General features: G+C 40.0%; 1 protein-coding gene across 4 annotated transcripts in view; it reads left to right on the top strand.

Moving 5' to 3' along the window:
- The first annotated feature begins 4,719 nt into the window (after positions 1 to 4,719).
- The window catches only part of AFAP1 (actin filament associated protein 1), a 117,763-nt gene continuing 96,314 nt past the window's right edge, over positions 4,720 to 26,168 (top strand). For all 4 annotated transcript variants that reach the window (XM_082759923.1, XM_082759924.1, XM_082759922.1 and 1 more), the window contains exon 1: positions 4,720 to 4,844. The gene's annotated coding sequence lies outside the window, so the exon portion shown is untranslated. The remainder of the gene's footprint in view (positions 4,845 to 26,168) is intronic.

Below are 26,168 nucleotides of genomic sequence, written 5' to 3'. Positions count from 1 at the left end.
GAGCACCGCAAAGGTCAGGTTGTATAGAACATCTGAAAGTGGAATCAGAAGAGGGGATTGTTTGTTTGTGCTTAACTCAACCAGAAGGATGTAAATGGGAAGTAACCCCTTCAAGCTATGAATTCAGACTCCGGAAAGTATACAGCACTTTTGTGATTCCTTCACTCACCCTGATTCAAAATCAATCAACGGTGGAATGAAAACAATAGTTTATTTTACATTTGTGAAGAGAGTATAATTGCAAATACTTTTGTTACACAGAAGCTCTCCTTGTATAAAGAGTCAGGAGAAGCACATGTGTTATATAAAAGCTGCATAATCTTTCTTCTTGAAGTTTCTGTGATGCACACGTTTTAAAATTTGCTTTCTGCAGAAAGGTGAATGGCATTTCTGTAACAGGGAATTTAACCTATATAAGAAATCCTTGTGGGGCATATATATACTCAGTGCTAACTGAGAGTCCTCAAGCAAATTTTGAATGCATATGTAAAATTGATTTTTTCCCCAGCAAACCTGAAAAGTGGGATATTTGGGAATCAAAAAAACAACAAAACAAACAAACAAAAAACTTGTTGAAGAGCTGCTTCAGAAAGATACACTTAAAACATTCAGAAAGATGCCGAGTGTTTTGGTATTAACAATAATAGAGTTGGTAGTAACAGGATCACAGTGCATGATAAAAGAAACAAACAAACAAATCCTTTATCAATAGCTTTCTGCTGTGCTTACTCTGTGAATGAAATGCTGTGCATTTCTTCTAGTTTGTAAATGTCTCAAGCCTCTGAGACAGCTGAAAGGATTTTTTTCTTACAGAAAAATCACAGTTTCAAGGTGACAGATGATTTTTTTTTTCTAAAAATCTGTAACATGCTTTCTTGTTTTGAAATCCTGCCATCATTATATTTTACTGAAGACAGTGGGAATTACTGTAATGTCACTCCATCTCTTGACAGCCCAGATTGCACAGTATTTTTGCCTTCTTCTCAGGCAAAATGCCCTGAAACCATCCGTTCGCATCCCTGCCAGTAGGATGGGAAGACCGAAGGTCAGACAGTGCTGGAGGCAGTGGCATCAAGGCTGCCACCATGAAGCTCTGATCTCCCATGTCCCAAATGCCAGTGTCCATGATGTGGGGCAGTGTCTGGCCACTACGTTGTGTCATTTTGCCAGTTGCAGGGGGAGGTGAGGGTGGGGTGGGGGAGGCTATGTTGACAGCCTTTCTGGTACCAAAATGACAAGAACGTACAGATTGCTTCTTACAGCTATGATTTCACTAAGTTACTGACAAAGCCATATTCTTGCTTAGGCATCTAGAAAGGTCTTACTGAAAAGTATTGCACAGACATTTTGGGGATGCATCGCTTATATCATTCAATAGCTTTTCTAAAGTTTTTTTTTTTTTCTTTTTTCTTTTTTTTTTTTTTTCCACAAGGATGTTGCTGAGGTTTTGGGGTCTCTGATTCTAGCAAGTTGTCTGTTCATGGACTCAGTCCAAGAGTCCAGACTTGAAGTGTAACTGAGTGTATTTTTAAAAACTGACCCATGCTTTTAAATGCTTAAAGTACTGTTTTCCTGCCTTTTTACATTACTTAAGTGAGCCAAATCCAAATTGCTTGGAGTTTCGTACAAGACATAAATCTCAACAAATGGTTGGGGATTTTTTTTTCTCATGCCTGTGTTTCTCAGTTTTCATCCAATGTTGATTTTCCAAGGGAAAAAATCTTCAAACATGCATAATAACTCTCCTAAAGATAATAAATATGGCCTGTCATTGTCATAACTTTCTTCCTTCAACACACTGGGGATTATCTGATAGTTAAAGACCAATCTTGTAAACAACTATACTGAGATCTTACTGCTAGGAGTACTCTTTTTTTTTTTCTTTTTTTCTTTTTTTCTTTTTTTTTTTCTTTTTCTTTCTTTCTTCTTTTTATTGCTATGATTCTTTTTATTGATTTTAGTTATTTATTTATTTTTGTGATAACCAGTACTAAGAATGGTAAGAAGTTTACAGGAAGATAAGGGTATCAAGGCTTCACCAAATATTGCCTAAAGCTTCCAAAGACTATTCCTATGTTAATGAAGTTACCCTTGATAGACTAGCAATTTATTGTGAATTATTGAGAACAAAGATGGTATTTGGAACATGACATGGATGTTTGTTATTACCAGTAACTTGTCATTTTCGTAACTTAAAACTAGAAGGCACTTTTCAAACATGGAGGACATATGTTTCAAATGGGAGGATTTGTACCAATTTACCTTGTAGAGCTTTGTGTTAGAAGATGATTAGTTTAAGAATTTTATTGGGTGCAAGGTATGACGTACAGTTACTGTGAACCACAGGTTTCCTATTAATGAAGTGACTTCAGCTTCCATGCAAGAAACTCCTTAGTAATCAATTGATTTATTCTGATCATGTTGTGTTTGAGGTGAGTTATATGCTGTTCCTTTTAATTGTATAGAATAGATTTTGTGTTTAAATAGTATCATTAAAGACTCACGGGAAAGAAATTCACTGAATCTCTACAGCCTGTTTTGCAGCTGAGGTAGCTCACAAAATGCACATGGCCAAATTCAGAATTGGAGGGAAAAATGGCATTTAAAAATGATGGATTGTGGAAACCAGTAATTCAAATGAGAAAAAGTTCTTTTGAGCTCTTCAGCTTTAAAGGGAGTTTGTCTCCAAGAGGAATGGTTTATGCTGGCTGGTGTTCATCTCCATGAGAAACGTCCCACCCTTTAGTCCCGATGGAGTTACCACCAGAAGGCATGAAGTCCTTACCAGTCTCTCCAACAGCCTAAGGACAAGCACCTTGTTATCTCATTCTCTCACCCAGCATAGGGCATAAAGTGCTTGTTGTCTTGTCTGTGTTGTTGCAGAGCTTTTAAGTCTCTGAATCCACTCTGGAAAGGCTGCAGAAATTACCACTGGAAATTTGATTTGTTTTGTTGCCAGAGCTGGGACACTAACTAGTAATTAATCTCATAACAGCTTCATAACATCTTCTAGACATTTATTTGGAAGAAATATTCTGCAGTACGGCTAGCCCCAGGCACCCTGCTTACAGACTGCAGAGAGGCCGCACAACTTAGGCAGAGGCTGAGCATTGAAATGTTACTTAATGTAATGTGTGCATTAAAATTCATCTGTCCAGAGGCAGCAAAGCCAGCACATCCTAGAAGTGCTTGCTGCAATTGTACGAGTCAGTGGTACTCTGCATGGATTACACTGCATTTGCCAGAGCAGCCAAGAGCTGTTCTGACTTTTCCAGCAAACTGTTTTGGACTGTTCTTGTTAGCTCTCACATTTTGCAGATCCTGATACTAATCAAGTAGCTCTGTGACAGCAATAGCTGAGAGCATTTGAACTGTGGAGAAGAGGAGCTACGGTTTAATTTTTCAAGGCCGACAGAACCCTTTAATATTGCCAGAAAAATCACTGCTTCTAAGTACTCCAGACCCCCTTCCTGCCAGCTCCCAACAGGCATAATGCAAAAAGGCAGGTAGGAGCAGGCTGCTGTTGCTGCTGGAAGAGCTCATCCTGGCAGCAGTTCCTTCCCTGCCCATATCCAAAGGCAAGCAAGGAAGGGAGCAGCTGGAAGGGAGATTGAGGCTTGATAAATTGTCCTGACAAGGTGAGGCCATGAAGTAGGCACTCCTGTTTTAGGCCACAGAGAGCTCATCCATTTCCTAGCTGGTCAAGCACTGTAAATGCTGAATAAATAGAACTTTCCCTGGTCTAACCTGTTACTTTGGTTATCACCCAATTGAAATGACTGAGGATGATAAAAATGGACAGCAAACCGTATCAAGTTTGGTGAGATCAAACTGAGTTTTGTTCACCAAATGTAAAGACTTAATGAGCTGTATACTCACAGATGAGCTACATCCTGGTACATACATGTAAGTGTGAACTTGCATATAGTATGCTGCAAAAATACTTGTTGCAAGAGAACATTTGTGTAGCCAACTGTTACAGCTGAAGAAGAGCTAAAAATATCCTAACACCCAGTGGACTAAAAATGAAGAAACTGATGCTCTTGCTTTAGCTACGTTTCTGTGGCTTCAGTTTACCAATTTCTTTATGGAAAGAGAAGAAAATAAAAATGTGAATTTATCAAAGCTGCAACATCTTTACCCACCATGGCACTGTGCACAGGTTCAGCCCGCAGCCTTGTCAAAAATCGAAATCTGCTTTAAGCTCTCTGAGGGAACTTTCAGTACAAACTTTAATCGATACAACCAGCCTCACCTTGTGCTTTTGCCTCACCTCTCTCTTGTGCCAAAAGTAGATGGTTTTAAATCAGCGTTGGCGCTGAGTGATTTTACACCATTTTAAACAAAAGGGCTTAAATCTTGGCTTTAGACAGATGGCAACGTGCTCGGTGTGCCCCGCGGCCGACAGCCGGAGCAGAGCATCACCCGGCCGGCACCAGGACCAGGACCAGGGAAGGGAAAGGACCGAGCTGTGGCGCTTTCCCGGGAGCTGGGGGCAGCCTCCATCCCCCAGGGGGCGAGCAGCCTGGCAGCGGGGCTGCCTGGGGCTGCCCTGCCCGGGGCGTACTGCGCCCCGCTCCCCTTACAATGGGGCCAACCGCGCACCTGCCCCCCCTCCCTAAATCCCGTACCGGGGGCCTTTGTTCCGCTGGCTCCTCCCCGGCCCTGTCCCCTCCCTTGTCCCCCACTCTCCTCCTTCTCCTCCTCCTCCTCCTCCTCCTCCTCCTCCTTCTCCCGCTCCCGCCCCGGCGCGGCGCTGGCTGCGCTCCGCGGGGCTGCGCCCGCCCCCGGTGCTGCGCGGAGCCCGCTTTGTGCCGGCAGCCGCGGCGAGGACGGCTCGCAAGGTAGGACGGCTCCTGCTGCCCCCGGGAAGCAGCCCCCTGCCCAGCTCCGTGGGCTGGGAGGGATGGAGGGAGGGGAAGGGCTGGGCACAGAAAGGGGCTTTTTTATTTTATTTTTTTTCTGCCGAGGCTCCGCTGCTCCGGGCTCATTGCTAGCAGGCAAAGCAGTGGGCTTGCTGGGAGCTTTTCCAGCCCAGGGGCGAGGAAAAAGACGTGAAGTCTCGGTCGTTTTCTTGGCCGGGCGGGAGAAAAGCACGGGAAAGGCTGCGAGCCCGAGCATCAAGCGGAGGCTGCGTCCCCTCGGCCCCAGCACCGCCGCGCCGTGCGGTGCTCGCTCGGGCTCTGAAGGGGCAAAAAACCCGGCTGAGATCCCCCGGAACCAAACCCTCCTCCTGCCGTCCCAGAAACTCGCACCCCTGTCCCAGGGAAAGGCACCAGCCTGGCTGCCGGGGGAGCCCGGCGCAGGCGGGCTGCTGCTTTGTACAGCTGCGAGTTGCATTATTTTCTGCCTTTTAGGGTGGGAAGAGGTGGTCTCTCTGCAGACTTTGCCACTCGAACCCATTTCATCGTAGTGGGGAGATTGCATCATGTTACAGTCCTGGATTCAGTAAGGGCAAAGGCGAAAAGAACCGTCCTTCCAGATCTATCCCATTGGCTTCACCATCTGACCCCCTCCTTTTTATTTCCTGTTTAACAGAAAGGTTAAAACTAAAAAGCAGCGTGTGATTGGTAGAAGGCTATTCAGTTCGCAGCGACGTATTTTGATTTCTTCCACTGAGAGTTTTTTTGGAAACTCGATTTTCACTGTGTCAGTTCTGTCTGTGTATAGGGAGGGAGGCATGGAAGAAACTTGCCAAAGATTTAGCCAGTAGGAAAATAATGGGCGGCAAAAGAGAGAGCCAGATAAACAGCCAAAAGCAGACATTGCTTTATAAACTATGAGTTTTGGAGTCAACGTAATTGGTGCATTCAGGCAGGCAGCCCTCAGAAAGCAAGGCGTTCACCTGCCCACAAACACCATATGGATGAATGGATGCACTCTTCTGAAAGGCAAGACAAGACAAATGTCAGGAAAAGTGTTTAGCTAATCTCCCCTCTGGATCCTCTGTGAACAGTTTGACGCAACACTTGCTGTGTTTGTGCCTGTTTTATATGTCGTACCTGTGCAATGACTGATCTTTTAAGCTGAGGTCTTCCTATTATTTTATCAGCTTTCTTGCTTTGAGAAAGATCTAATTCAGTATCATACAGCAATTCAAAGCTTCCTCGGCTGATAGGCTTTGCTGTTCTTTGTGCAGTTCTTTGTTTTGTTCAAGGGGAGGAAAAATGTCACAGCACAGACTGGGTTGGCTCTCAGAGGTATTTTCTTTCCATAAGTGGGGTGTCTCACCCTCGCAGGTGCTCTGTGGCTGTGGGCTCCAGGTGTTTCAGGGCCACATTTTTCTTGTATAAAAATGGAAGTATTATGAAGGGATTCTCCTCTGTTTCCCTGGGAAGGGCTGGGGCAGAGGGACAAGGGAACAGCCTGGCAGCCAGATGGATCCATCCATCAGCGCTCTCCTATATGGGCACTTTGTGCCCTTCAGTCATCCCTTATGCCTCCTGGTGGTTTCCACAGGAAGAGCTGCACAATTGCTTTCTCCTCTTGAACAATTCCTGTTTCCTTGTGGAAATGGGGTGGAACAGAACCGAATCCTGTATTAGAGCTGAAGGGAAAGCAATCCTGTCTTTCTAGGGCTATAGGGCACCAGATGAGGCTAAGAAGCATTTGAAATGAATTCTGAAAAAAAAAAAAAAAAAAAGAAAAAAAAAAAGCATCTACGGATTTCTTTGTGTGCCTGAATACCCAGTGATTGTAGTGACAAGTCTGCATGCAGAACAATGAGCAGACATGCACTGCCTTTGGTGATACACGGAACTGTTTGGTGTTTCCCAGGAAATATGTCAGCAAAACTCAAAGTGGTGTGTGATGCTCCTGGTTCTCAGGTAGATCTATAGATAAGGGTATTTGGAAGGTCTTTGGGGTCAAAATCACAGTGTTTCTTGAAGCAGTGACAGCAAAAAGGGGTAAAATACAGACATTTAAATAGGTCAGCCAGTCAGATGACTTTACAATTTTTCAACCTGTGTGAAGCATTTTTTTATTTTCATCTCCTGCAGCTTTCAAAATTGAAGAGAGATTTTCAGAGACATCAAAAACATTTGCAAGTGTCAATGCAATCTCAGTGAAGCCAGGCTGTGTTTGATACACATGTGACTAATGGTGCTGCTCCTTTCAGTGGTGCAAAGGGAGCCTTCTGTAAGGTCACAACAGGAATTGTCTTGCCCAGCTGCTCACTGCAGACTTCCTTGAGACATTGCCTCAGGACAAAGAGCCAGCATTTCAGGGCTGCTTTATGCAATCTGGAGTCAGTCAATTTAATTTCCATCCGTTTTCAAAAGTTTCATATCTGATACCTCAGTCAATGAGAGTACGGGTAAGCAAGGGCCCGCTTGGTTAACTGCATTGTTCAAAGCTGTGCTCTTTGTGTGGCGTGGATGCAGCGAGGATGTGCTTTGTGTTCATCTGCAGGAGATCTCTGCCTGGCTGAAGTGGCAGTGGTGGGATGCAAGGACTTAGCTTCCAAACTCCCAAACAGTTTAGTTAACTCTGTGATACTGTGGTTTTAGTCACAGTAAAGCCTACTGTGTCAAGTCCTTGAAAAATTCATGCATCCTGCAGTTGTGCAGTTCAACTTGTTTTACATGTGAATGACACCTAGCTTGTGGTATGGCCCTGGATTTCCACTGATTCATCAGTTTGTTGGCAAATACCACGTCTCATTTGGCTCAGGAACTTTTGTCTGGGCAGGGCAGGTGAGAGTTTTACACAATCAGTTGATAATATTCCAGGTTAATATATCCCAATACAAAATTTTACAGCATAACTGTGAACCAGGACTGAAAAAAATGAGTCCTGAATGTGCTCCTAAGTCTTCCTTAATAGTTACGTATTCAAATTTTGGAGGAATTAGTTTTTCTGCTATTAGTTTTTCTATCCTAAGTTGGTCTTAGAGAAAAGGTAAGTTTTTAATATCATACCAGATGTCTTTCTGTAGAGTGTCTGCATAAAGCAATACAGAGAATTGTCCATCAACACTATGAGGCAGTAGGATAATATGTAGCTGTGATCACATGGCAGTGATGTACATGGCTGTCAGACAGCACCTACCCATGCACGTATACCTGAAGGTCTGGTATTTTTACTGCATATACAATGGTACAGATTTAGAAGAGCTCATTGCTCTTACTCTCTGATTAAAAGTTAACTCTGGACTCTCCAGGTCATGAAACATGTGCTGAAGTTAGCAGTGCTAATGGATACCATTGCAGGACCATAATGAGGGTTAGTATAGAAAGGAGGGTATCTTATAGCAGATGACATTTTTTTTTTTCACATATGGCAAGAAATGAAGTCCTACATGGCAGAAGAAGAGTTGTCCGCCTTCCATTATCCCATGCTACCTTGACAGAAAGTTGCTCACAACATACATTGTGTAGTGAGATTTGGCTGTTCAAGCTGCTGAGCACCCTGAACACACAACACTGTCAAAGTGAGCTAATGGGCATCATTTCCCCTAAAGTAGCCCTGGGAGATCACCCTAGGCTGTGAAAAGGATGAGTCAATATCTGCTGTAAGTTTCACAGCTGTCCATCAAGAAATCTAGGAAAGAAATTCCTAAGAGGATGTTTTATAAATCTGCTTTTGTATAGGTGCGGTGGTATCTTAAAAGTCAATGCCATATGCATGTCAGTAAAATAAGCAGAACTGCATAGGACTGTTTTCTCTAAATATCTTTCCTAAACTGAAAAATAAATAAGCATTTTAAAAATCAGTATGTTATTCCTTTCATGGTAACATAGTGGTGGGTGGTTTTTTAGTATCTGGGGTTTTCTGCTGCCAGCATCTCTCTGCTACCATGTATTTTTGAGTGGTAATAACTATCTTACTGTAGGACAGATGTTGGTAATGTCCTTGTTGTGCCAAAATGTTTATGAGTACAAAATGCTGAATAATAATATGTCCATCCATTGATAATAAGTACCATAAAAGAGTGCACAAGGGATCTCAGATTTAATCCGTAATCTAGTTGATGTCTCAAAGACTTTTAACCCCCAAAGGTTTTAACCCTTAAGAAGTACAGCACTTTGTATATGTGAGGTAATTGCCATGAGTTGCACTGAATATATATTATTCATTAGGGGACTGCCATTATATCATGTTTGTGAATTCCCCAAAGTCTCTTATCACTTTCCTAACCACATCTAAACACTTAGGGAAAACAAGATTTTGGTGTCCTTCTACTCGACTGACTGATGTTCTGGCTCAATGAATTTAGCCTGTGCTGGTAGCCACTTCTAATGAGCATGCTGGCTTGGTTCATCTAAAATAAACAGACTCTGGGAAATTAGCTTAATTCATGTGAATTATCAGGGACAGCACTCTTTCTCAAAGAACATGTAGTATTATGTTATCTCAGATTTGCAGAGAAGCAAATAGTAAAAACTCTTTAATATGCTGCTTTCATGCAAACTATTATAATGAACTGTCTTCCAATCTATTAAAGCTCAATATTTGACCAGTTGTTGTGGGTGTTTTTTATTTTTTTCTTCATTCAAGTATGTTTAAGTATCTTTTTCAAACTTACGTGGTCTCTGAATGGTTGCATATGCTTGTGGAGTTGCTGCTGTCCAAACAGGGAACAGAAGATATGGAAAGGTAAGGAAGGAATTTCCACATTATTAGCAATTAGCAGACCCAGATTTTATTGTGTTCAGTGTTTCTTACCAGGAGCAGCTGCAAACAGAGAATTACAGCATGACCTTCACTGCATTTCCTAGTGCAGTCATCAATCAGATCTGGCACGAGCTTTATCGCGTCTGTCAGTGTGGCTCATGAGCCACATGCTGTCTAGTCTGGGGGGAAAACAAACAAACAATGGGAGCTACTGTAGGTTTCGTTTGAAATAAAACAAACACGAGTGAGCTTTTCCCATGTATGCCAGCTTTGTAGACAGACTTCATTTTTTACCATGTGCCATTGGTCTGATTAATAAAATACGATGTCTGGAAAGCAGTGAAAGAGACTCACACTAAGCCTCGGTGTCCTTAAGACACTACTCACAAACCAGGGCATCCTCAGCCTTTTGCAGTCATTGTTCTCATTTTGTGCTAATCCTGAGTGTTACTTTTACCAAGGAGTTAATGCAGTTAGATTATTTTAGGTAGTTTCTGCATACATAAGCGTTAGGGAAGGAAGAAGGGTTTTGAGCCTTGTTGATTCTTGGATGAAATAATGCAGCTCTGCCAAACGAAGCAGTTTGTTGGCTTTGGTGGGAACTTGTGTGCCTTCACAGGTTTTTCTGGGGCTTGCATTTGGAGGCAAGTTTATTATGATGGCTCAAGTCAGCTTGTGAGCTGCAACATCAAGCTTTCAAACTTGCAAAGCATTATTCACACCATATAAGTGCTTTGTTTGTTTGCTTTGTGTTTGTTTGTTTGTTTTTCCCTACCGGCCTTGGTCTGCATTTAGAGTTGTATTGCAGTTCAGAACAATTTGTGTTCTTAGATCGCTGCTACAATCCCATGCCTTTTTCAAGTCCCTTTGCTCTCCTTTTCGTGCGAGCTGCAGGAAGTGCAACCTTCTCGCCATCTTTCTGAGGGCTTGGCACAGCAGCAGGTTGTCACTTCGTGCTTTGCTTCCAGTTAGATGGCAGAGCAAGGAGCAATTGGACAGGCAGATGTGCTAGTGTGCAGTCATAACTTCCTTGGTGAGCCTATGCTCGTGTGTATATACAGATGAACATTGAGAGAAAGAGTGTGTATGTATAGGTGATACGTATTACAACTGCAATTGTCACAGGTTTTTTGAGAGAAATGGCTCATTACTAATATATATTTACTGTTGTTTCAGTACCAACTATATTGAGGCTCTGAACTGGAAACTGGTGATGTTGCTGGCCAGAGTGGGGTATAATCTATAATTCATTTGGGGTTTTAACCAGTTGGTTCTTGGCAGAAGCAACATTTGTACCAGGTTTGGGCGAGGAATCTGGAAATGCCATAAACAACATACAATAGCAGGTGCAAGGAAAGCACTCAGTAAATGCAGAGCAGCGTTAGGCAGCCAAGGGGAAGGGTCCTGAGGTGTTCTTGGGTGGTGTTGGATGGTGCTGCTAGCTGCTGAGTGCACGTGGTGCCACCCTCACTGCCAAGCCAGCATCACTCATGGGTCTTAGCCCAGCTCCTGTGCCCAGGCTCAGGACAGGGCCTTGGCAGAGGAGTTGTGGGAGATGAAAGCAATCAGCAGGGTGCACAGCAGCAGGAGGTTGAGGTAGAAAGGGGAAGCTGCTAGCCAAATCAGAGCCAAGCCCTGTGTCATCATTCGGGTGCTCCTGCTTTGTGTGCTCCAAGCTGGCCACTTGGCCCTGGCACAGACTGAACAAAAAGGCATCCTTTATTAAAACAGGCAGGATGGGCCACAGTGGGGAGATGATAGAATAGCAGGAGCTGAAAACAAAATAGAGAATGTAAGAGGCAAAGTCATTAGGTAAGGAGAAGTAGGGCTGTTAAGTGTTACCGAGACTGGGATGGCTAAGAGCTGAGCTACAGAGGAGCCACTCTGATGCTGCCGCTGGGGCTTAGCATAGATCAGACTGAAAGAAATTTCCCTTGTATGGAATTTATGTATGGTATGGAATTTATTTTTATAAGTCAAGTCTGTGATAGGGAATAGAGTTAAATACTCACTGGACGTTGTAGCTGGCTGTAGGAGATACAGGCAGAGGAAAAAAAAATACATTTAAATGTAAAAACAAACCAAACAAAAAAAAAGGGGGGGGGGGACAACACAACTTTTAAATATTTAGAGTTATCCAGTTTTCAGCTTTATCAAAATGTATTATCAAAGAATACCCTCTGGAATGAAAAGGCTGAGGAGCCTCTGTGAATATACAGAGCTCTTCTCACCCCATCCCTCCATCTGTACCATGTGTTTTCAATTAATTAGGCCCATGAAAAACTGCAAGTCCTCTTGGACAGGAGATGATAGGTGCATGGTGGGTCCTTCAGGAAGAACCAGGAGAGCTGGAAGGAGGTAGAGGCTAGGTCAGGCCACAGCATTTTGTTTTGAGCTTAACAGGAATGAAATCCACCCTGAAGTGTCTTGGGGAAGATTCTGGATGAGGGCCAGTGTGAATAATGCTGAGTGCAGTTGGGTGGGACCCCACCTGGTTACAAAAACAACCATATTTCCAAGGTTAGTTAGTTCTGCTGGGAAGGGGAAAAAAAAAAAAAAAAGAATATTTAATAAGTACAGTTTTATCTGTAAGGAAAAACCCAGTTGGAGATCTTAAAAAAAACACATACATACACATAAAAAAGCAAAAAACCTAAGTCTGGCACTTCAGAAATTAATGAAAGCAAGCCCCTAAATATACAAACAACTGAAATCACACAGCAAAATCCTCAGATAAGCAAAACAAGTGTCCTCCAGGGAAAAGAAGTGCTGTTCCCTCTCTGGGAAAGTTTGTCTGTTCCTGTGGCTTGTGAACTTTTCATCTTTTCTGGGACTTTCTGCTGTCCTTGGTTCACTTTTTGCAGTTCCTTTGTCTCCTGCACTTCTTTCCCAAGAGCTCTGAGAAGTGTTGCTGCAAACACTCAGCTCTAAGTCAGTGAATCACCGCATCTGATGTCGGTGAGATCAGTGTGTTGGGTTGTATGCGTGTTTATGTTGCTTTGCTGAACGGGAGCTCAAGCAAACACCAGTCAGCCGGGCTGGTGGGTACCTGGCCACCTGGCACCGACTTTTCTGTCCCCCAAATTAGCTGTCCTACCAATCTCTGCTCCTGCAGCTGTGAGCCAGCCTGAGATAACTTCCAACAGTGCCGATCTGGATTAGACCTTGTCCAGCAAGCCAAAAAGACACAACAGGTAATTTTAACCTGACTCAGGGTCCAATTAGTCTCCTGGTAACTGCTGTTCCCGTCTGTCTGTCTGCCATGACTGAGCCTCATATCCACTCAATGCAGCCATTTCCTTCACATCCCTTTGGATGTTCTCCCTTATTATTGTTTACAAAGCACTTAGTCTAGATTTTGCATATGTGGAAAGACTAGCTGAGAGCTGTTACCCCGTTGACCTCATCGTCTCCAGATCTCTCATTTTTCTTTCCTTTTGCTTATAGTCCAACTATGTGACTTTTGAAAGCAATTTGAGTGTAAAGAGCAGCTACCCTGAAGGCTTCCCTCTAAACAGTAGCTCTCTGTACAGCCTAAAGGCAATTATGTGTATGCGCACGGGGCCCATGTGCTGCCTCCTCAAAGAACAGCTAAAATCCTGATTATATTGCAAGGAAAGCAAAAGCTGTCTTGAAGGGTATGATTTGGGGGGTTTTAAGGGATTGTAGTGATTTTGGGGGATCTTCAGCCCTCCTCTTCTTCTGTGTCACAGTAATATCATTTTAAGTATTACAGGACTAGCTCTGCTGTAATTGCATTTTCTGTTTTTTGGTCAGCACAAGCATAGATGTGCTCCAAGGACTAGGGCTCCAAGATCTAACTGCAAACTCAGATTGCCCTCAAGTTTATTGTACTTTATGAGAGCAAAGGGTAAAATCAGTCTTTGAGACTTGGGGTCATTTGGGATAGGTTTCCTGACATACCAGCCCTTGCAAAAAAACAGCTGTTCCAAGGTTGTCATTCTGCCAGCCTTAAAGAAAAACAGTCAAACAAAGAAAAAATACCCTGCCAAATAAGGATTAGACCTTAGCATGGCTTGAGTGTGCTTTAAGTAGTCTCAGTCTTTGCATTCACACTCATTAAGTTCCTCTCCCCTTCAGGGAGCTGACTTGGAAGCAGTATTTATGAACGAGTCTGGCCCTCTCCCTGCTCATCACTGGAGGGAAGGACTGCTTCCTACTGAGGTCTAAGTGCTTTTCTCTGTGAGTCACGATCTGGTCAACCCAGAGGAAGACCTAATTGTAAAAACCTGAAAGTACAGATATGTGAAACGAAGGTGCACACCTTGCCTTGGTGTGATTGCGGAGCTGTTCTCGACCAGAGATAACAGAGCAGGAACGGGAACTCACCTGAGATATAGCCTGAGCTATACAAAGAAGTCTGTGTCCTTCTAGTAAGTTGTCATTAGGGACCTACAGAGCACCTACTTAGAGCAGCTCTTTACATGTTAATAACTCATCAAAAATTAATGACTTCATGAGATGGAATGGGGATTAGGAACAGGAAATGGCAGATATTCAGGGTGCAGTGGGAAGGAGAGAAGTAGGTTGGTTTCCTTGAAGGCTTGAAACAAATGCCTAGCAAAGTTGTGAGGATTTTGGCATGCTATTTATCATCAGCCTCTCATCAGCCCCACTACTGACTCAACACTCACGAGATTTCAGTACAAAACCCTAATCAAACTACATTTTAATGAAGTGTATAGGAGGGTAAGAAGCATGTAAGAGTCCTATAGCATCTCTTCCTGCTATAGTCACCTCTCTTTTACAAGTTTTTATCTTAACTCCTGAAATTCAAATGAGTTTAGGAACACTTCTAAAAGCTGGGATAAACAAGCATTTATTTACTTTACTTGGGAAACAATTTATTTAATAAAGGTGGATGTTATATCTACAACACCATTTGTCGCACTACTTTTGAACTGCAGTTAATTAGAGTCCAGCTCACCTTGCCCTTCTGTCAAGCAATGTGTGGAGAAAAACATCTCACCTGCTGTCTTACAGCCCTGTTCTCCTTACATGAGCAGTATCACATAATTCAATATTATTTGCTATTAAAATCATAGACTAGCAAGCCAGTCAAGAAGAGCCATGTGAGTTATCTCACTGAAATGAGACATGCTGGGCCTCTCCACACATACATGTGTGTTTTTTCTTTGATTGTATTCACAGTGCCTGTCTCCATAGCAGTCTGCCAAAATAATCCTTCCCCTGTTCAGTTCAGCTCTACCCATTGCAATGAAGCCACTAAAATTATGCATACAGTTCTTGAAGGCTCTTGTCAGCTCCAAGAAGGGTGGGACAAAGTGTGGCTCTGTGTGTATCTTAGCACTTCACAGTGTGTACTCAATAATAACTTTGGTGTTTCAGAAAGGTATAAAATAATTGTAGGCAACTGTGCCTGTGTGATAACAGATTCTGTTAGAGTATAACTACATGAAAGCAGACAAACGGCATTACAAGAAGTTTTTTCCTTGGATTGGAAAAATAGCTATTACTGGCATAATTTTTCAAAATTGTAATTATTGGATACTTTCTGAAAATGTGAAATTTCTTTTGTTGTTGTTTCTTTATTAAATTGAGAATTTCCTCCCAGTGAGATTTTTGTTAAATTTGAAAATCATGAGGAAATAGATACTCCACATTCACCAGTGGAAGTTGTCCAAAAGCAGAAGGGGAAAATGCCATTTCAAACTGTTAAGAACAAAATGATAAAAGCCACCTGAAAAAATAAATGTTCAGTGGTTACAAATTTCTCATTTGAAGTGCATTTTCTTTTGGAATTTTAAGCAATTAGTTATACTGTAGAACATCTACATTTTATGCTGTAGTAAACCTACAACATTTAATAATTTACTCAGTCTTTAATTCAGAGTCGTAATCAGAGTGATGATTCGTTCTTGTGCTTAAAAAATAGTAATATAGTAATTTTTTAAATTACTATATTAATATTTGTTATAAATTTATAAATTTATAAATTTAATTTTAATATAATTTTATATATTTTTTTTTATAAAATTGTTTTTTTTTTTTTTTTTTTTTTTAAATAGTATCCATATCTACAATAAGTCACTCTCCCTGGTCCCCTTCCCTACCTGTAGGAAGTGAATTTTTGTCATTGACTAATAATCAGAGGATCAGTGACTTAGGACCCAATAATAGGACTGCTGGAAAATCACTGAATGCCAGCAGAGTGTGAATTTTCATTGTCTGCTGCCTTTGAATTTTCATTGAATTTTCAAAGAATTTTCATTGTCTTGCTTTACATTCAGCTTGTCTGATGGCTTGCTACTAGTATTAAAGATTACTAGAAGCTGTACTTTTGAGGATACCATTATTTTCCTTTCTTTATCTGATCACACCATGGAATTATGTCACTAAATTAAAATTCTGGTGGTGGTAGGCTGTGTGTCCTCAATGATTAAAAGTGTCATCAGCATAAAATCGTGTGTGCTTTAATTTAAGGATCAGAAAGTTGCATCCCATCTGTTCCAAGTGTGAGAGCTAAGAAATGGCATTATTAAGCTAGTTAAACAACTGTAAAATGTATATGAACATTTGCAAAGGGATTGATTTATGCAATTTTGTGTTGCCAGAGCCTCTTCATCTTCCTTTTTTTTTTTTTTTTTTTTTTTTTTCCTGCCTTCTTCATATGTGCACCAATTTTCAGACTCTTTCAAGGGAAGAGTTGTGTATTTTTCCTGTATACTGTATAAGATAAGTAATCAGTAATGTGTCACCTTTCTTTTGCTGTGTTGTTATTGTAGGATTTTTGCAAAGGTACTTGTTAGGTCAGATTACTATCAGTTTTTCAGGTTGAAAATTGAAACTTCTGAAGGGAAAATTTAAAATGGTGTATTGACTGTGACTCATAGCTACTTGTCCAAGCATATTTTCAAATGATAATCTATCAGCATCTACTCACATAGGATACTCTACAATGTAGGTTGAGCTTGATCTAACTGTGTTGTCCAAAGATGATAAAACTCCTGCTGGATTTGGAAAATGTTAAAAAGATTCATCTCCACAGTGAAACCAATGCTTGTAAATATCCTACCCCAGAATAATCATCATTATTATGTATATTTACCTTGTTCTCAAACAAAAGTCTGCCCTATATGCCTGTTTGCCTTATCCTCTGTATAACTGTCTGATAATTGTCTGTCATATATATACGTATGTGTATATATATATATATATATATATACACATACGTATATATATACATATGTATGTTTTGTTTTGCCTTGCCTTACTCTGTATTTGAAGGAGACCTGCATCTGTTGTGAAATTTCATGTGATAAGAGATTATGGAATCAGGATCCTGACAAATTGCTTTAGAAGATAAAGGATGAGAAAGTTCCCTATTGTAAGAAACGTGACCAAGGTGCTCCAGCACGGTAATTTTCAGTCCCTCCATGCAGAGACTTGTCAGTGGGAATTTGTTTGTGTCTGATTTTATTTATTTATTTATTTTTAATCAAAAGGCCATAGGCAGAAATTATTTAGGAGATTTAATTTCAGATTATTTTCAACCACTGTCCTTCAGGGACAGCATGTGACTTGACATGTGCCAGGTCTGCAACCAAAGACAAAGTGAAGCAGAGTGCAAGCAACTTGGATATTGATCAAAGAATGATTTCAAACAGTAACAGAGAGGGAGACTTGTGAAATAAATGCATTGATGTTTATCATCGGATGTAGAAGAGTAGTAATGGGATATAGAACTGTGTTATTCACTGGACTGTGGGATCTGAAGAGGATGACTGATTGATGGAGCTGAATTTGTACTGAAAAGCAAAGCAACTGAGTGCAGTGTAAGTCCCTGCTTATCTGTGGCACTTGAGGTAGTATATGTGACATCTGTTCAAATGATTTAACTTACTGTTGTGGTGGCTGTTGCATAGGTTGTTCTTGATGCTCAGGAGACAGCAGTGCTTTATTTCCCTCCTTCTCCCTTCCCTTGGAACAGTAGGATGAAACCTCTGCTGTGATCCTGAACATGACAAAAAAGGGCTCTCAATGTTACCAAGTAGTATGTACTTCAGAAAACTTAAGTCTAGATATTTGTCTCATTTCTATTCCCTGTAAAACTGGTTGAGCACAGGTAAAAGATGTCATAAAGATGGTAAGTAATATTAGCACTATTAAATATGCATGTGAAAATAACGTGGCTGTATTTAAACAGCTGTCTTACAATCTTTAAAGTGCTGTCTCATTACAGTAGAGCTATTTTTCACTTTCTCTTTAGTAAATATGGAATCGGATTTTCAAATTAAATGCCCGTGAAAACCTATAGGCACTTACAGTGGGATCCATCCTGCCAGACCTGAGACATACACAGGAGAGCAGGTCTGTAGCTGAACTTGCTCCCTGTAGACTCCCTTTATGATCATTGGATGGAGATTTGCTTCTTGAGGATGTAATTAATCTGTTCTGTTCTATATGTCTATATTAGGAAGCCTAAACTTCTCCATTGACTGTACAGTGAGCCTAGGGCAACTAGCTCAAATACAGATGACTGCATTGTAAGTGTTGGCATTTAGTCAGAGGAATGTCACCTCTGAAATTCAAATGACCTGTCTCCCTACTTTCAACCATGTAAAATGAGTAATTCTTCTAAAGTTAAATAATTTATTTAGGAGTTTTAAAACAAGATGACAACTCTGGATTTGCATAGATAGTTTTTGTTTGTTTGTTTGTTTGGTTGGTTTGTACTCTCAATTTAGGCTTCTGTGGCACTTAGAAAAAAGTTTGTCACAATGTATTTGTATGGCTGCTTAAAGGCTTTGAACAATCAGAGGACTAAATAAAAACATCCTTGAAAAGAGATTTGAAATGCAGGAATGATAACAGAGACAGATTTCTGGAAAATGAGCTTTATGGTATAAAATTCTTAGCTGTGTATTTCTGAGAATTGCTGTTTAATTTTTGTTCTCTGTTTTACGAGAAATTTGCCACAATGCTCTCATAGAAGATTGTATACCAAATGTTGGTTCATTCAGTTGTGAGATTTTTATTTATACTGCTGTGCTCCATGTCTCACTAAATAAAATGTCTTGTGTTTTGGTGACCAAGGTTCTCAGGATTAAATAGATCAAAAATAATGAGTTTTATTACTACTGCTAAGACTTAAAATAAAACAAACAAACAAAAAAAAGTGTGCTGTCATATTACAGGAAAAAAAATATTCTGAAGCCAGAAAAAGTGAGAAAGAAGCTAATTGTATTGTGCCTTGGTAGCAATCACTTGAAAGTACATGGGAAACTATAGCTAGAATTTGGGAAAATTTTGTTGCTTGTGTATTTAGAAAAAGTGCACATCATAGGCAATGATTTCAAGAAAACATATTGCTTTAGGGAACAACATGTTAATCAATTTAAACATGAACCCTACATCTGAGTAATGTCAGGGATTCAGGATTTTGCAAGGAAGTCCAAGGAGAACCAGTAGTTGAATTTATTGTCAGAGCCTGTGTTGTATTAGCATACTTCAGATCTGGATATAGAAATACAGGCATAAATACAGTGAATGGCTTTCTTTAACAGAAATTCACATATGAAGTATTATATTGCAAGCTGATCTCCATAAAGGCTGAATTAATCAAACTTTTATTTGTTTGGTTTTCAATTGTATGTCTAATATATTACATATTATGTATTTCATATTTTGAAAATATTTATGTATAATATATTTTTCTCAGGAAATTTAGTAGAGCAATAATTTTCATAGAATTTAGCAAGGAGATTTCTGTGGAAGTGTCTGTCTGGAAGTGCTATTTCTGTACCCCACCTGTAAACATGCAGTAGTACTCAAATGACTCCAACAGGAGATGAACACCTATGAAGATAGGGTTTTGCATCCAAGAACCAGTCCAACAACATCCTTTACACGTGTGAGTGTTTTCATTTAAGCCAATGGGAAAATTCAGAGGCTGTTTATGTGCCAGAAGGTCAAATAAAACAGAAAGATGCAGAGGGCCTTGTGAAGCTCCTTCGTACTGGGGTGAACTTCACCCTTAAGTCAGACAGTGTACACAATCCTATGTTCACTGTTTCTTTTCCTGTTGACATTTGTTTACTTGTATCAGTCCTTGTCTGCCTTTCTGTTGTTGCTGAAGTGTTAAAAATAGTTCAAAGACTTAAAAATAGTTTAAATTATCTTTGTAAAGAATGTAGTCTTCATCATTATTTCAGGCTGAATAATTGCTACCTAGCTACATCTTGCTTATGTTACCTTCTGTGGGTGACATCCCGTTATTGTTCAAAACATGACAATTGCTGTACTGTTTTAACTAAATCATTTTTGTTCAAGGAAAAAGATAAGTTAAATATTGTTAGGAGCTGGAGAGGTAAAGCATTTGTTAGAAAGTGCTATTCATAAACACATCACATTCACTCAAGTGTAGACCACCACATGGTTGCTGTTTAGTTTAGGCGAGCATGCATTTATACATTCTTTACAAAGGCTTATGATACACTGAGCAGCTGGAGTTCATGTTAACGTTATGTATTAACCACAAAGACAAGATAGAGCTAAGTGAGGGCATCAAGTCTTAGTAGATGTTTGTAGTCTTTCTCCAAAACTGTATCCAGATCCTTAGCAAAACACCACAAGTTGCTACTAGCTTTGGTAGAAAGAGATCTATTGAAGATATTCATACCACCCTCCTTGCCCTGTTATCCAGAGAACTGCTGATATCTGTTAAAGATCAAGATGCAGCAGACTTAAAGGACTGAGCAGGGATTAAGAGTTTAAGTGCAAGGAACAATCTTCTGGAGATGCCTAGCTTTTACTGCTGGCCTTGATTTGGAAGAAAGTGGTTTGTAACTACAACCATACAGTGTATAGCTGTTTATACCTTTTTAGCTCGTTAAGATGTTAATAAATACTAACTTGGATAGGATTTCTTGGCTGAAAACTAGTCATATAGTCATCTCCCAGAGAAGGTAATGAAGTTTGACCTCATAAATCTGGTAAAGGGTACTGCAAAAAGTACACTGCAAAGTGTGCTCCAAAAAGTGTAAATCTGAAATAAAATCCTATATTATTCAATAAACCTAAATCAAGACAGCACCAACAGCACAGGCTTTCAGTTTCCAAAAGGCAGAAGCATCTAAATTATTTTTCTTCAAGCAGCCTCATTTGTTGACTGCAGAAATGTTTGTGGAGAATTGGTGCCAGCTTCTTATCAGATGACTAGCTGGTGCCCAGCACTTCTTCTCCTATGTTGCTATGCCACTATCAATATCTTACAGACTGTGTGCATATATAAATATGTAAGTATATATAAATGTATGCAAACTTAATACATAGTGACAGCACCCCTTTTGTGAGGAGAGAGGAGGGAAGCATCATCATGGGTTGTTTCCTTGGATATCATTGTTGATTTGGTCAAGCATATCCAGCCTACTGACAGCTGGTCCTCTTTGCTATGTAAAATGTAACACTCCTTTTCATTCACTCATTTCTTGCACTGTGGAGGTCTGCAGCAGGGATTGGTGACTGTTGTATGTGTTGTTGCTACAGTCTTGTGCCTTTACTGAAGAACCAGTGTACCCCAGGAGCTCCTCATGGGTCAATGGAGGATGGCTGAGAAGGCATGCTGTTGAATGACACTCAAATCTATGTCTGCCCTCACAATGTTCTGCTTCATCCTTGGCATTGAGATTCTTCTTCACTTAGGCAAACCTGCCTCTTTTTCATGAGTCCATGGTGGAGATGCGGGATTTTCCTGTAGAAACAAGAGCACTAAGGAAATACAGATAGTATTTCCAGTTTATTAATTTTTGTACCTTACATCAGAGGAAAGACACAGTTACTTGTGTTACGAACAGCTGGTCTTATATATAAATTAATGTATGTGTAGTCTCTTGCATGCAGTCTGTGTGCATGTATGCTGTGTAACAGACATCCATACATAAGCTACTAGAAATACAATATCCTAACCTGTTGCAGTGGAATTATGATGAGCAAATTCTTCCTATCATTTCAGATGTTTCCATTTTCTCATCTATTGGAAACACCAAAGCTTTACTCCTGGTACACTCAAGGGTTTCTTTTTGTTTGCTTATCTTTTATTTTTTTAATTTTATTTTTTCCCTCATGTACTGCATTCATTTTCCATGGTACGCTTGTAGATTTCAAAACCTTGCCAGGAGGTACTTTAAGAATTGCTGACTTCTCCTTGTTGTTACATGTCAGCACAAATCAAAGTGTATGTCGTTTTTTTTTTGTTTTTTTTTTTTTTTTCCAATAAATAGCTTTATTAAATTCCTCTTATGGTGTAGAAATGTGTGTTTATTCCATATTGATATTACTGTTTCTGTAAGGGTTGAATAATATTGTTGAATCATACTTCTAGGAAAAGAATAATGTAGAAGGAACTGTACTGTATTCAATTTCATCTGGAGAATAACATTCTGAGAGTTAAAATACATCAAAACTTACACAAGTCTCCTTGAAATGAAAGATTTGAATAACTGTGTACATTGCCCTATAATAACATTTGCTTATTCAGTTTCAGTCTCTTCTGTTTAATTATCAGTGAGAACCACAAAATAAAAGAGGTAAAATGGAAATGGTGGGTGTGGTAACCCAATGCTTCATTATTTTATACATATTTTTTATATATATATGTGTGTGTGTGTATAAATCTCTACTGATGTTGTATTTGTTGACTGTAATACGAATTTCAGAAGGGAAAACAAACAATCTCCCTAATGTAAAACAAGAAATACTACTAGACTGTTTAATTCTCATAGAGATGTTCAGAATGAACTTTACTATTCTTTGCATGGTTGCTTTGTAGTCCTTAAAAGCACAGAGCTGCATTGTTATCACAGCAGCTAATGCTTTCCACAGAGATGCAGGATAACACTCGTGTTTGGAATGCACTGCCTCAGGGAGGAGAAAGTTAAATGTGAGCCTTCTTGCAGCTATTGCTTTCATTTGAAAATAATTACAACTTTTAGGCTATTGGTGACATTGCTTCCAGTATTTTCAGCAGTTTATAGTGCCTAAGTGTATGTCACATATAAGGATACACACAAATATTTGGCATATGTCTTTAATAAGTAACATCTTTTACCTTCAGGTGTTTTGTTACAGTATGGTCTATCCAGCCCAAAATTTCTGTGTCCAAGTCACTTCAAGAAGCTGAGTATACTTGCTTCAGTAGTCCTTTACTGCATAATAAAACCATTCTTATTCTTGCTTCCACATAGCTACTGAGTCCGACATGTAAACAAATAAAACCCCACAGGAATAAGAACTGTGCATGAGAAGTGATTCTCTGAGGACCTTGGGGTGAAATGCAGCCTTCCTGCCATGCCCCAGAGTGCAAGATGGAGATGTTTTCTCCCTCTACTCACATCCTGATAGTTGTGTGTCCATCCACAGCAACATGAAGAAAGTCACGTATATACAAATATTAGCGTATGTATACACATGCGTTTAGGACTAGACCATCTGCAGAAGTCCCTTCCAACATTAACCATTGTGTGATATCTATGCTAGAGATGGTGGTTTCACAGCAGCTTTAAATCTAAATATAGGCTGCCATTAAAAGAGTCGATCAACTCTTGCCCCCTGTTCTTTGCTGCTTGCTTTTGACCTGTGTGGGTACTAGTGATCCTGTGGACATGTGGTAAGCTGGGTCTGTGCCCTGGAAATGAGGGATAAGAGAGGAGATCAGCCCCTCTCAGCAGCAGCCCAGACATAGGGTAACTTAAAGTTTTTGTAAAACCACAGCTTGCTGGGAAGGCAGGGGGAAAAAAAAAAAAAAAAAAGAAAAAAAAAGGCAGAAATAACCATCTCATCTGAAATACAAACATATTTGCACACTTGTACGTGCTTCTTTGATTCATACAGACTGAGTTGAAAGTCATCTCAATATCTTAGAAAGTGACTCTCAGTATCTCAGAAGGTGACTCTATTTTCACAGTGGGGAAGACAAACAAACAAATAAAAACAAAACAAAAAAACACTGATAACTGGTTTTATGCAGAAAATCTGGTCTGAACTAAGGATTGCAAGTTCTCTTACTAGGAAATAGTTAAGCTGAAAGTACCCATAAGAATCTTGGAAGGGGAGAAGAGAAGAGAACATCAATGGGAGGGTTGTTTTATTATTTATGTACAATTATACATCATTTTCTCACAGAGTTATGTTGTTTATCTGATGTCAATCTAAAGACAAGCGGATTAATACCTTTTATATTTAAACTGTTAGCAATGTCTAAATTAACCTTTTTCTGACTTTTCTGGTTGTGTTATTTGGATAATATGTTACAACTAATGTCTAAATAACTGTTATCCCATTTACAAGTATCAGATTGATTTCTTAAGAACTTGATTTCTTCCTACTTACACAGCACTCTGCATAAAAAAAAAAAATCTAAATAATTAATGAGAAACACTTATTTTCTGTGAAAATGATATCATGTCATAAAGCTAGAAGCAAAGAAGAGGGTCTTAGGCGAAGATCAGTTACTTGAAGTTCTGCACAGACTTCCTTACTAGTGAACCTTTCAAATCGTACTTGAAGAGCTATAGTGTACCTTTCAAGGCCAACTGAATTTAGTACTACTTGTGTGTGGCTTAACTACCTGAAATGCTGTGGCATTTAAATTCTGACCAAAAGTGGGGACCTTTTACATTAATATGACTTTTTCAGCTGCAAAGGCTCATCAGCTGAAATAAGACCTGGTAGAGCTTCCAAGTATGGGGAAGAGGGACAACAGTATTCCTGGCAACTGTACCAAGGTATGTTCAAGCCCTGAGAGATCCATGTCATTCTTTTGAGCTGAGCTGATTTTGAATGGCATGTATAGGATTACATCCTGTAAATATTTTGCACTTTACCCTCTTGCTTGAACTTTTGGAACAATTCTGGACAGACTGAAAGGAGCCTATAACCTATTATCTCTATGTTATAATAAGGCTTTGTCCTGTGTCCACTTATTTGCAACCTATTAATCTGTTAGAATAGCACATCAGTATTTCCTCATCATAGCCTTTTTTCTTTTTTTTTTTTTTATGATGAACAGATAAGGTCAGTTGCGTTATGTATGTATTACTACTGTTAATACTTTAGACAGATGCAGGCTGCTCCTCTGATTAAAATGATTAAAACAATACCAGGAGGTGATAGATTATATATTATTATTTCCCCGAGTGCTGACCTTATTACTCTTCAAACATTCCATAAGCAGAAAAATAGCAAGGATCCTCAATACAAGTCCAGGATGAAGGCTGTTCTTGGACTCCTAAGTACCTGTATTATCTATTGTACCATGCAGTCCCACCTCTTTTCATCATTATGCTTCTCATAAAACTGACTAACACTGTGAAGGAGTCTTCTCCAAATTCTGGGCATGTGGGAAGGGGTCTCTCAACCCAGAGTAAAGCCAGGTTAGGAAATTTGGTTCCCAGTTGTCAGCTGGGGACTTTACAGCTCTTTTGTTATCTTGTCTCATGCCCAGATGACAAGAAGGTTTATTGGTCCAGGGAATCAGGATGAGTTTTCCCCACTCATGTTTCCTCTTTGGTATGGTGAATTTGGTGATGAAACCCTGAAGACATTTTCGGTGATGCTTATACAGGGGCTGGAGGCCAGTATCATTATAAAATGTCTACACTGTGCCTCCTTTCTCTTCTTTTTTTTAAGTAACAAAAGTAAAAATCAATTTTACCTTTCATTTTGTTGCATTACCTACAGTAAAAATAAAACAGCTGTATGCTCTGTGAGATCTGTAGTTGTGACGGCCAGATGTCAGCCAAGTCTGATGGACTGTTGTCATACAGTTGCCAGAAAAAACACACAAACATTTTACAGGGAGTGTCATCTGGAAGAGATGTGAAATTGTCTCCCTGCTCCAAACAACCTAGAGGAGCTCTCAACAAGAGCAGCATATAATATAGGGTGTTGTTTATCAAGAATAGCAATAGTGCGGACTGTTGGAAATGTTTCAGGAAAAAGTAACAGAAATTATCAGAGGGCTGGAAAATGCAGCCTGTGAGAGATTGGTGATGAGACTTGGATTGTTTAGCTAAGAGAAAACTGAGGAGAGGCATGACAGCAGTCTCCAAATGCGTTAAGACCTCTACAAAGAGAAACGGAGTATGTTCCCCATATCTCTTGTGGATAGGACCAGAAAAAATGGAGCTTAAACCACAGCAAAGGAGATTGATATTACACGTAAGAACCACTTTTCTTATGTTAACAATGGCTGATGTTTGGGCTAGATTGCCAGCGGAGGTCAAACGATGGACAGACATCTATCAGCAGCGAGGTGGGTAAAGCTGAGCTCACCTTGGATGAGAATGATGAACATCACTCCCTCAGTGTTTCTTTTAGCCATATCCTTGGATTGAGCAAGAATTATTTATGCTGTGTGTGTGTGTTCTCATATTTTTCTAACCCTCTCCCACCCAAATGATTGTTTTTTTCCTCTGTCTTTTACTATGGCTTTCCTCAGACTAATACTTAGTCTTGAAAAAGTAAACATCATAAAGAACATTTTTCATGAGGCTAGCTTGGACTTCCTG

Source organism: Aythya marila (assembly GCF_965140915.1).
Source record: "Aythya marila genome assembly, chromosome: 4".
NCBI lineage: Eukaryota > Metazoa > Chordata > Aves > Anseriformes > Anatidae > Aythya > Aythya marila.
The sequence above is the reverse complement of the archived record's forward strand: the minus strand, read 5'-3'. Positions and strand labels throughout refer to the sequence as shown.